The sequence below is a fragment of the Phoenix dactylifera genome, chromosome 10 (genome assembly GCF_051530095.1).
Source record: "Phoenix dactylifera cultivar Ajwa chromosome 10, Ajwa_hap1_PhDact_Kaust_v1.1, whole genome shotgun sequence".
NCBI classification, from domain to species: Eukaryota; Viridiplantae; Streptophyta; class Magnoliopsida; order Arecales; family Arecaceae; genus Phoenix; species Phoenix dactylifera.
In genome coordinates, this window is record NC_143199.1 from 11,610,380 (window position 1) to 11,621,307 (window position 10,928).

A 10,928-nucleotide genomic window follows, 5' to 3' on the forward strand; every position below is an offset into this window, starting at 1 on the left:
TCGAGGATAAACTGGTTTTCCAAGAAGATGGCGTGACGGTTCACAAACACATTGTGATCCTCTGAGACATAAAAATTGTATCCTAATGACTCTTTAGGATATCCTATAAAACGAGCACTTATGGTCCTAGCCTCTAGTTTGTCCGCCTGTAGTCTCTTGACGTGGGCCGGACATCCCCAAATCTTGAGATGACCAAGACTTGGTTTCTTACCATGCCATATCTCATACGGTGTCATAGGAACGGATTTAGAGGGAACTCTATTCAGTAGATATACTGCGGTAAGTAAGGCATCTCCCCAAAGAAACATAGATAAATCAGTGAAGCTCATCATGGACCTGACCATATCCAATAGGGTCCGGTTCCTCCTCTCTGACACCCCGTTGAGTTGAGGTGTACCCGGAGGTGTCCACTGTGAGACTATGCCGTTTTCCTTGAGATAGTCCCGGAATTTCCCACTAAGGTATTCTCCTCCTCGATCTGATCGAAGAGCCTTAAGAGGTTTTCCAGTTTGTTTTTCTACTTCATTCTTGAACTCTTTGAACTTTTCAAAAGATTCAGACTTGTGTCTCATAAGATACACATACCCATACCGTGAATAATCATCGGTAAAGGTAATGAAGTACGAATAACGTCCCCTGGCTAGCACATCGAATGGGCCACATACATCTGTATGTACTAGGGTAAGTATTTCAGTGGTCCTCTCTCCATGTCCTACAAAGGGCAATCTAGCCATTTTTCCTTGAAGACAGGACTCGCAAACTGGATATGACTCGGAAGTCAATGAGCCTAAAAGCCCATCTTTATCCATTTTGTTCATTCTGTCCTCTCCAATATGGCCAAGCCTGAGGTGCCACAAATATCTTTGGTTTATCTCATCCCTGGATCTCTTGGATCCTTTGGCACTCACTTCTTGCTCAGTAACATTCACAGATACATCCATATGTAAATGATAGAGACTGTCGATCATAAAACTACGTGCAACTATTTTATTTCTGAAATAAATAGAACAGCAGTCTTTGTCAAAAGTAAAAACATGACCTTTCTGTGCTAGACATGAAACAGAAATCAAATTTCTGCTAGCAGCAGGTACATAATAGCAGTCTCTAAGCAATAAACTAAAACCAGATGGTAGTCGCAGATGGTAGGTGCCCACAGCCACAGCAGCAACTTTTGCCCCGTTGCCAACCCGAAGGGTTACCGCACCTTTCGCCAGCCTTCTACTTTCCTTTAGACCCTGCATGGTAGTGCACAAATGAGCACTAGAACCAGAATCTATAACCCAACTAGAAGTAGAAGAAACCGTTAGATTAGTTTTAATTATGAGCAAGTCTATACCTTCTGAAGGTGTGTCACCTTTCTTGTTCTTCAGGCTCTCGAGGTATGAAGGACAGTTTCTCTTCCAGTGGCCATCGACATTGCAGTGGAAACATTTTCCTTTGTCATTAGCCTTTTTCTTTTGAACTTCCTTCTTTGGCTTCTTGTCTTTCTTCTGCTTCTTAGCATGCTTCTTTTTCTTCCAAGTAGACTTTCTCTTGGAACCAGAAGTCAACTCAGCAGCAAGGACATTGCCCCTTGAACTTTTCAAGGCTCCCTCAGCAGTTACCAACATGTTGATTAGTTCGGTCTTAGTGCATTCAATCTTATTCATGTGGTAGTTTATTATAAACTGACCAAATGAATCAGGAAGTGACTGTAGGATCAAATCCACTTGCAATTCCTTGTGCATGTTCATTCCGAGCTTCTCAAGCTCCTCTAGGTCCTTGATCATAGTCAGACCGTGATCATGGACAGACTGCCCTTCGCGCATCTTTATCTTGAAGAGCCTCTTGGACACTTCAAAACGAGCTGTGCGACTCTGCTCACCATACAACTCTTGCAGGTGTGCTAGTATGTCCCTAGCAGTCTTCATATTTTTATGCTGGCATTGGAGTTCATTTGACATGGATGCCATCATATAGCATTTAACTCTAATGTCATCATCCATCCATTTTTGATGCATCTGACGCTGAATATCAGTAGGACGTGTTGGTAGTGTGGGGCTATCAGAATCGAGTATGTAGCCTATTTTCTCACAGTCCAAAACAATTTTGAGATTTCTAAGCCAGTCCTTGTAATTGGTTCCAGTCAGTCGGTTGGTCTCAAGAATACGGGTCAAAGGGTTTGAAGCTGACATTGTATCTGCAGAGAGTAAAGATTCTAATTAGACTTTTGTACTTGATCATTAATCTGTTCTAAGGTCTTTTAGAACAAATGTAACTCCCACTATTTTCTCGAATCCCTCACACTCCCCTGGTAGGAAAACGGAAATCCCACACGACTAGGGTTTCTAGTGGGTACTGCGGTCCCACCGATTTACATGCCACCTCACCTAACAGTTATTGGTGACACATAGATTGATGAATGTACAACTCTTGTACAATGCTTCTCAAGCATGTTGCAGTGCAACTTGGTCTCTAAGCCATGAAAACCTCACCTAACAGTTATTGGTCCCATTTCTTAGTTAAGTCAGACCCACCGCATAACCGTAGGAATAAAGTCGTCATTGGGTCCTCACCTAACCGTTATTGGTGCCCAACCCCACCTTTACCCTACAACATCTCATGTCTATAGAGAGGTCCAGCCCCTCGATGCAACTTGCCCACTGTGTCCAGCCGAGACAAATCAACATCAGAAAGACCTTAGCAGCTCTACTACAGTGGAAGACCTATTGACTTAATATTGGTTAATCAGGTCTTAGTGTTTGCAACTTGAGCTCTTCATAAGAGGTAATCGAACAATTGGCCAGGTAAGCAGGTGGGAGGCTCCCCTTACTCAGAGAGTAAGGTCCTAATTAAGTAACCACCTTTCATGCTTTCCTAGACACCAATTAGATCAATTAATCTAATATGACTTGCTCATGTCGGTTCACTCTCGACTTGATTGAGGAGGTTTTAATTTAGGTCTCAATTGGATTTGCTACATCACATGTAAACCTATCTACCCGACTCTCATTCACATCACATGCAAACGACACATTGCAGGCAGTTATAATCGCAGCAATAATTAAAGCTAAACTTTAAATAGGTGATGATCATGGATTCTAGTTAGGTCGTATTACAAGCACATGCACGTCAATCGATCAATTGGTCTTCAACTCTTGAATTGGTTCCAAGCCTCCTTGATTCGATCCTTGATCAACTCTTGATCCAATCGCCATCAACCGCTTAGACCACCTGTTCATCTCATGCCTTGTCTTCAACTTGATCGTTGACGTACATCACATCACAGAAATACAACCAGATGTAAAATAAAAATAATAATAAATTACATCTCTTTTTTAGGAGGCACGCTGGCCTCTCAATACATCAAATAAGATGCAAGCAAGCATCTGAAAAATTACATGACATTGCAGATCACGTCGCAGGTCTTTACATTTAATACCAAAAGGGTTTGAATCCTATGATCATCACCATATGCAACAATTATAATTTTCAGATCTGAAAACTAACTGATTATATAATGACATAGGTTGCTGATCATGCTAATCATGATTCTAAACTTTGTAATCTTATTAACAATGCAATTAGAATCATCATCTTATCACATAAAAATCAGCATGCAAAAATCAGCACCCCTGAAAAATCTGCATGCAGAAATTTTCAGCATGCATGATCATTTAATTTTCAGATCTAATAAGCCTTTAGATAATTAATTCTTACCTTAATCTACGAAGCCTAGGCTCTGATACCACTGTTGGGAACCCGCCTATGCCGCTGATATTTCAAAAAAAAAATCAGATGGCAGCGGAAGAGGCATGTGCGGGATCGACGTTCATCGCATGAACGTTGTTTCATGAACCGTTCGTAGTTAGACAAGGATTAAAAAATTTAAACACATTAGAAGATCAGATCTTCACCTTGTGCGGGTAGATGATCACCGCAAATCTGAGTTCGTGGTTTTAGGAAGAGGGTTCGCTTGAAGCCGTTCAAGTGTCCGGCCTCTACGGGTATCCACACGAAGCAGCGATCCGATCAAAGCTCTCTTGTCTTCTCGGGGTGCTAGCTCCCTTGCAAAGACTTCTTTTGATGGCTGATCTCCTCTCTTTCAATCAACCCTTGATTGTGCTTGAGAGGAGGAAGAGGAAGAAGCAACCAAGGAAGAAGAACACAGCCCCTGCAGCCTTCTTTCTTTTCCCTGCGTTGGAAGGAAGAAGAGAGGAAGAGGATGCCGCCAACACCTTGGAGTAGTTCTTCCTTGCTTGCGGCTGAACCAAGAGGGGAGGAGAGGGGTAGCCACAGCTTGAAGAGGAGGAAGAGTTCATCTAGGGCGCTGGCCCCTTGTCCTCTTTTATAGCCATGTAGGGCTCCTACAAATTAGGAGCCCTAGACTAGTTTCCTAAGAGGGGGCGCCGGCCCCCTCTCTTCACCCTTCTCCACATGGAAAAGGGAGGGGCATATGCCCCTCCTCATGGAAAACCCTAATCCACATTAAGTAGGGTTTGGAATGCCCTAATGTGGTCAAGCCCTAATCCAATTAGGCTTAGCCCAAGGGTGAACCAATTAGGATCCAATCTAGGTAAGTTCTAATCCAATTAGAACTTAAATCAATTTTGACTCAATTGAACTCTTCAATCCTAATCCAATTAGGAGTCTTATTGATTCATTAGATTAATAATTAATTGTGACTTAAGAAATCCTAATCCAAATTAGGACATATTTAATTTTAGTCCTAATCCAATTAGGACTCTATTTGAATCCGAAGTCCTAATCTGATTAGGACTCTAGGAATCCTACTCCAAGTAGGAATCCGATTTTAATTCAAAACTCCTGATCTCATTAGGATTGTAGGAATCCTATTCCAAGTAGGAATCTCAGTCCTACTCCAACTAGGATTTCCAGTCCTAATCCAATTAGGACTCTAGGAATCCTACTCGAAGTAGGACTCTTGTCTCAAGTCCAATTAATTAATTTCCTTTGTTCCTTCTTCAACTGAATATCAATCGAATTGATTACTTGTGATTCCTAATCACGATTCAACCATCGGATCGGTCAATACTTCTAGTGTGTGTGACCCCATAGGTCCTATTCCGACTGGTAGTGAGATATATTATGATCTCTATCATAATATCATTGAAAACTCTTTTCAATGGATTGGAACGATTCCAACTCTACTCATTAGGGTTTATCGATCATCGAGATAATCCCTGTGAGTTCCACCATCCACCAGTGACACCTAGCAGCATGTAGTGGCTACCCAGTAGAATAGAATGATGAACCTCTTGGTGCAGTTATCATATGATACAGTCCTACTATCGTGGATCCCTACAGGACGGAGGTCATGGACAACTCGTCAAACCCCATCGTCTGTCATATGTGAAGATTAATTCGACTTAAGTTCGAGAGTGGAAAACTCTTTCTCCACTGTGCATACTGCCCCGGCTGAGGTCTTACGAACTCAGTCTTATAAATCACATAGGATCTCTCCTTATCTATCAAGGTCGATAGATTCCTTATAGGTGCATACCCTACTCCTACAGTGAACTTACTGCAGCCAATCTACACTGCATGGACCCATATGGCTAGAGACCATGTATGTGTGCAGTCAAACTACAATAACCTCATTGTGAGTAGCCGAAGTACCGCAGGTCAAAGGACCAGTCACACTACTGCAACATCAAGCAAGTCACTGACGAGTGGATAGACATCCAAGTGACTTCTTGTCTTGGTCACGCTCAGTACCCTTGTTCTCTAACAAGCACCTGCACTATTACTTCAGTGTCCCTACACTGTGGACTCAAGTCTCGTCCATCCAGAAGGAAAGTGATCTGTGCACTGATCGGATCGATCACCGTCCTCGTGATGATCCATTGATCAGGAGCATTTAGAAATTAATCACCAATGATACATGGCTCAAATTCTCAACTCTTGAGAATATGCATCATCATCTTATTAATTTCTTGGACGATTCATAGACACATAAATAATATGAATGAAAAGATGCCTTTTATTTATTCAATAATAAATAGTCAAGTACAAAATTATGTCCCTAGAATTAACAATGTGTCAGCCAGATTGGCTTCTAGGGCATACATCTAACATATTGGCCCAAGTTTCAAGTTCAAATGATTCAAGTTAGAGGAGCAAATTCAAAGAAAGATTCAAAAGAATAGTCCTCGAGTCGACTCCTGGAAGTTTAGAGTCGACTCTGGCACTCTGGAGTTTCAAGAAACAGTGCTCGAGTCGACTCCGAGACTCTACGAGTCGACTCGATTGAGAACAAACAAAAAGACAGAGAGTTGATTTTCAGCGCTACAGCGCTCGAGTCGACTCCTACTTCAACGCTACAGTGCTCGAGTCGACTCCTACTTCAGTGCTACAGTGCTCGAGTCGACTCCTACTTCAGCGCTACAGTGCGGAGTCGACTTCCAGCTACAGTGCCGACAGACTACTATTCACAAGTGACTCCTGTTTCAGCCGAGTCGACTCCTACTTCAGCCGAGTCGACTCCAGCACGCTGGGAGGCATAACGGCTTGTTTTTTCTTGATTCCAACGGCTCTATTTTTGTCTCTAACGGCTAGATTTTTGTTTTCACTCCCTCTAAAGCTATAAAATCAAGAGGAGAGCTAGGAAAGAAGGGATGGAAGTAGGAGAGAATATTTAGGGAAGAGATTTCAAAGAGATTTCAAGAGAAACCTTCCAAAAGCATAAAAGGGCCATTCAAAGCAAAAGTGAGAGAAGAAGAGCATCCAAGTGAATCCCAAAGCTTCCTCTCCAACTGTGTGCAGCCTCAGTGATCTTCTACCTCGTGCGAAATCAGAAGAGAGTCAAGTAAAGAAGAAGCCGAGTTCCCTCATCTACAAAATTTGTTTGAGGGCTTCTCTTTACTCTATTTGTTTACATTGTTATATTTGCTTGTTTAAGAAGCTTTGATTTGTTTTAAACTCTTGTTCTATTATCTTGTAACTTGATTCAATCAAGGGATTGAATCAAGGGGTTAAGGTTTGTTCGTGATTCAAAGGGAAAACCAATGTTGTAAGGTTGTGGTTGGTGAGCCTTTGGGAAAACCAACTGGGTTGATTGTGAATCCGGAAAACAATCGTTGTAAGGTTGTGGTTGGTGAGCCTTTGGAAAAACTAACTGGGTTTGATTGTGAACCCGGGAAAACAATCGGTTGGTTCTAGTCGGTGAGCCTGTGAAAACCGACCGAGTTCGTTGTAATCTCGCAAAACAACAAGTTGGGTTGTGAGCTTGTAAAACAACCGGCTGTAATCTAAGGGATTATAGTGAAATTTTCAAAAGGTCTTGGGGAGTGGATGTAGGTGCTGGGGTGCACCGAACTACTATACATCTTTGTGTTTGTGATGCCTTATCTCTTGTATTTCATGCCTTACATTCATACTTGATTGTGTAATATCTCTTGCTTTGTTTTCTATAGAGTTATAAGTGATTGTTTAGAATTTGCTTAGCTTTCACTCCATTCTTACCATACACATAGATTAAAATTGATCATACAACTTTAAGTTAATTTTAGATCAATTGCACCCTAAAGCCATAGTATAATTGCTCTAGCTTAATTTTCCACTGCTTTACTTATAATTGCCTAGAGCTTAAGAAAATAATATCTTATCATTCCGCTGTATTCAATTCAAAGTAAAAATTAGGAAACATAATTTTTAGAAAACCCAATTCACCCCCCCTCTTGGGTTGTCACCTTGGGCAACAAGTGGTATCAGAGTAGGTGCTCTAAAATTAATTGTTGATCTTACGATCAAGAGCCAAAGATCATGACAACTCAAATAGATAGTTTTCTAGGAGAGGGACAATTAATTGATAGACCTCCACTATTTAATGGCATAAACTACACACATTGGAAAGCACGCATGCGCATTTTTATTCAATCACAAAACTATGATTTATGGAATATCACAATAAATGATCTTCACACACACTCTCAAGCTGTCAATGAAAAAGACTTAGCACAATTGAATGCTAATGCTATGAACATTCTATATTGTGCTATCCATAAAACTATATTTCATAAGATTTCTGCATGCTTATCTGCTAAAGAAATCTGGGATACTTTAAGAAATATTTATGATAAATCTCAGATTAGCTCACATGTGCTTCAATTGCATACTAACAATGAGACTGTAGAATCTTCCACATTAGCCGAGTCGACTCGCAGTTTGTCCAAGTCGACTCCTAGAGAAAAACAGTCTGAAAGGCAGAGACTCAGTCTTGGAGATCCTGTGAACGAGTCGACTCCAAGTATTTCAGAGTCGACCCCCAAGTTAGCCGAGTCGACTCCAACAAGGCCCGAGTCGACTCCGAGGCAGAAAAGTTCAAAAGACAGAGAATCATCTTTTAGGCCTCTGAGAATGAGACGTCTTCCGAAGATCTCGAGTCGACTCTCAAGTCAGTCGAGTTAACTCCAAGTAAACCCGAGTCGACTCGAGGAAGAAAGAACAACAAAAAAATTCAAAAGCTTCCTAAAGACAAAGAAGAAGAGGAAGCAAGAAGAAAGAAAGAAAGAGATAAAAAGGAAGAAAGCCTTGACCAAGGAAGAGTTAAGCAAGGAAATAAAAGCTACGAGCAACAATGATGATATTAGCTCTAAAGAACTACAAGAGGTAACTAACTTGTGCTTTATGGCACAAGAAGATAAGGTAAAATCTGAATCTACTGTTACATCAAATGATTTTCAAGAAGAATTCCCTTATGATGAATTATTAAATGCTTTTAATGATTTGTATGGTGAATGTAGAAAATTATCTATGAAGAATAAAGATCTTAAGAAACTAAATCTGAAAATTTCAAAAGAAAGAAATTCTAGTGATGAAATACAAGATAAACTAAATTCTGAAAATGAAAGCTTAAGATTAAATTTAGAACAATTGATTCAAAAAAATCAGAGTTTAATTAAAGAAAATCAAAATTTAAGTAAAGAAATTAACCAATTAAAATCTTTTATTAACAAATTCACTGTAAATTCAGAAAGATTAAAAATGATGTTTGAAAGCCAATATGTTGCTTATGATAAATCAAAACTTGGCTTGACTCCTTTACTTAACAATAAATCTCTAGAGAAAAAGGTTATCAATTCACCAAGCAAACCATTAAATAAGATAATTTATTTCAAATATGAAAAGAATGGGCATAACACCTTTACCTATCGTTCTAACATAATTAAATCAAGTGGTAAAGTTATTACAATTAAACAAATTTGGGTTCCAAAAGAAACTATATGTCCTAACTCTTAAGGACCCAAGCAAGCTTGGGTACCCAAAATGAAAATATGAGGATGTAGATGTAGGTGTGCCAAGATACCCATGGAACAAATAGAACTTTTATACAAATGGGTGTTCTAGACACACGTCAAAAAATGAAACTTAAAATATACTTATAAAAAGTAATTAAAAAAAAATAATCAATAACCCTTGCTTCTCATCATTATTTTTGCTTTAGTATTTGATTAAAATATGAATTGCAAGTATTGATCAATTTTGTGATATAGAAAATACTTTTGAAAATATAATCAAATCACTTCATTTTATAGTATACTTTACTCACTATTGGATAAGTTGCTAAATGATTAATCAATTTATCAAGAATAACTCTATGAATTCTCTATATGCTTGATTGAGAGTTTTTATCCATGGCATTCTTGTTTATTGATCATAGATATGAAAATGTGTACTTGGTATGCCTTTGAATATATGCACTATGAATACCAAGATTAAAGAAACCATCTTTGGCATATAAAATCAACTCATGCTAGTATGTACTTAATCTCAAAAGACCTTGCCATTGGCTTACTTAGATTATCTTCTGAAAGGTCAAAGTTTGCTATGCATGTTAACTAAGGAAATAAACAAAAATCAATTTCTAAATCTAAAGATGTTGTTTCCATCACTAAGTTTTCAAAAGCTTACATTAGTTTTGTTCTTGGCACTCAAATTGAAATATTTTCTACATTGGCACAAACTCACAAAAAGGGTTCAAATGAAAAAGGTTTGCAAACTATGAAAATAAAGAAGTATCATAGCATAGTTTTGAAAATCAATTTTGTATTAAGTTGTGCACAGAAAATAATATTGAATACAACTGTTTCTGCACCAAGAACACCATAAGTAAAATAGGATTAATAGAATCCTTGAAGAAATGAAAAAGGCAATGTTGTATGATACTCATCTACTTAAATGATTTTTTGTTAAAAGCTATCATCATTGCTTGTCATATATATGATTTCTATTAGATCTATTTTTGATGAAAACTCCATTTGATCTTTTGAAAAATAGAAAATGATCTATTGCATATCTTTCATATTTTTCAGTAGTATATGTTATGCTTGATATGGTCTTTTGAAAATAATGCCAAATCTGATAAAGATATTTCTATCTTTGGATATCATTCATCAAGCAATGCATATAGAACATTCAATGAAAAGATTCTAGTTGTAGAAATATCAATTCATTTTATTCTTTATGAGACTAATGATTTATTATCAAGATACTAAAATCAAATTATATATGTATATGGTTAATTTTTTACATATAACAATCTGAAAACTTGTTAATAATTAGAACCAAATTGAGTTTTTCATAAATGCACTTAATGAAGAAAAATTGATGACTACTAAAAGACTAAATCAAGAAAAGATGAAATAGATCTTGATGAAATTCTTGCATGATTAGAAGTAAAGATCACCATTATCATTTGCTTGCTTTATGAGCTATATATTCTGTCAAATGAATGTGTAGACTGCACTCCTATGTGGTTATTTCATTAGAAAAGATCTATGTAAAATAACCACCTTATTTGAAAACACTCATTACAAATATGATAAAGCAATATGTGATTTGGAACAAGTATCAAAAGCATGATATATAAAAGCTTGAGTAACTTTTTGATAAAAAGTAATAATGATAAATCAATACATTAAAAAGAA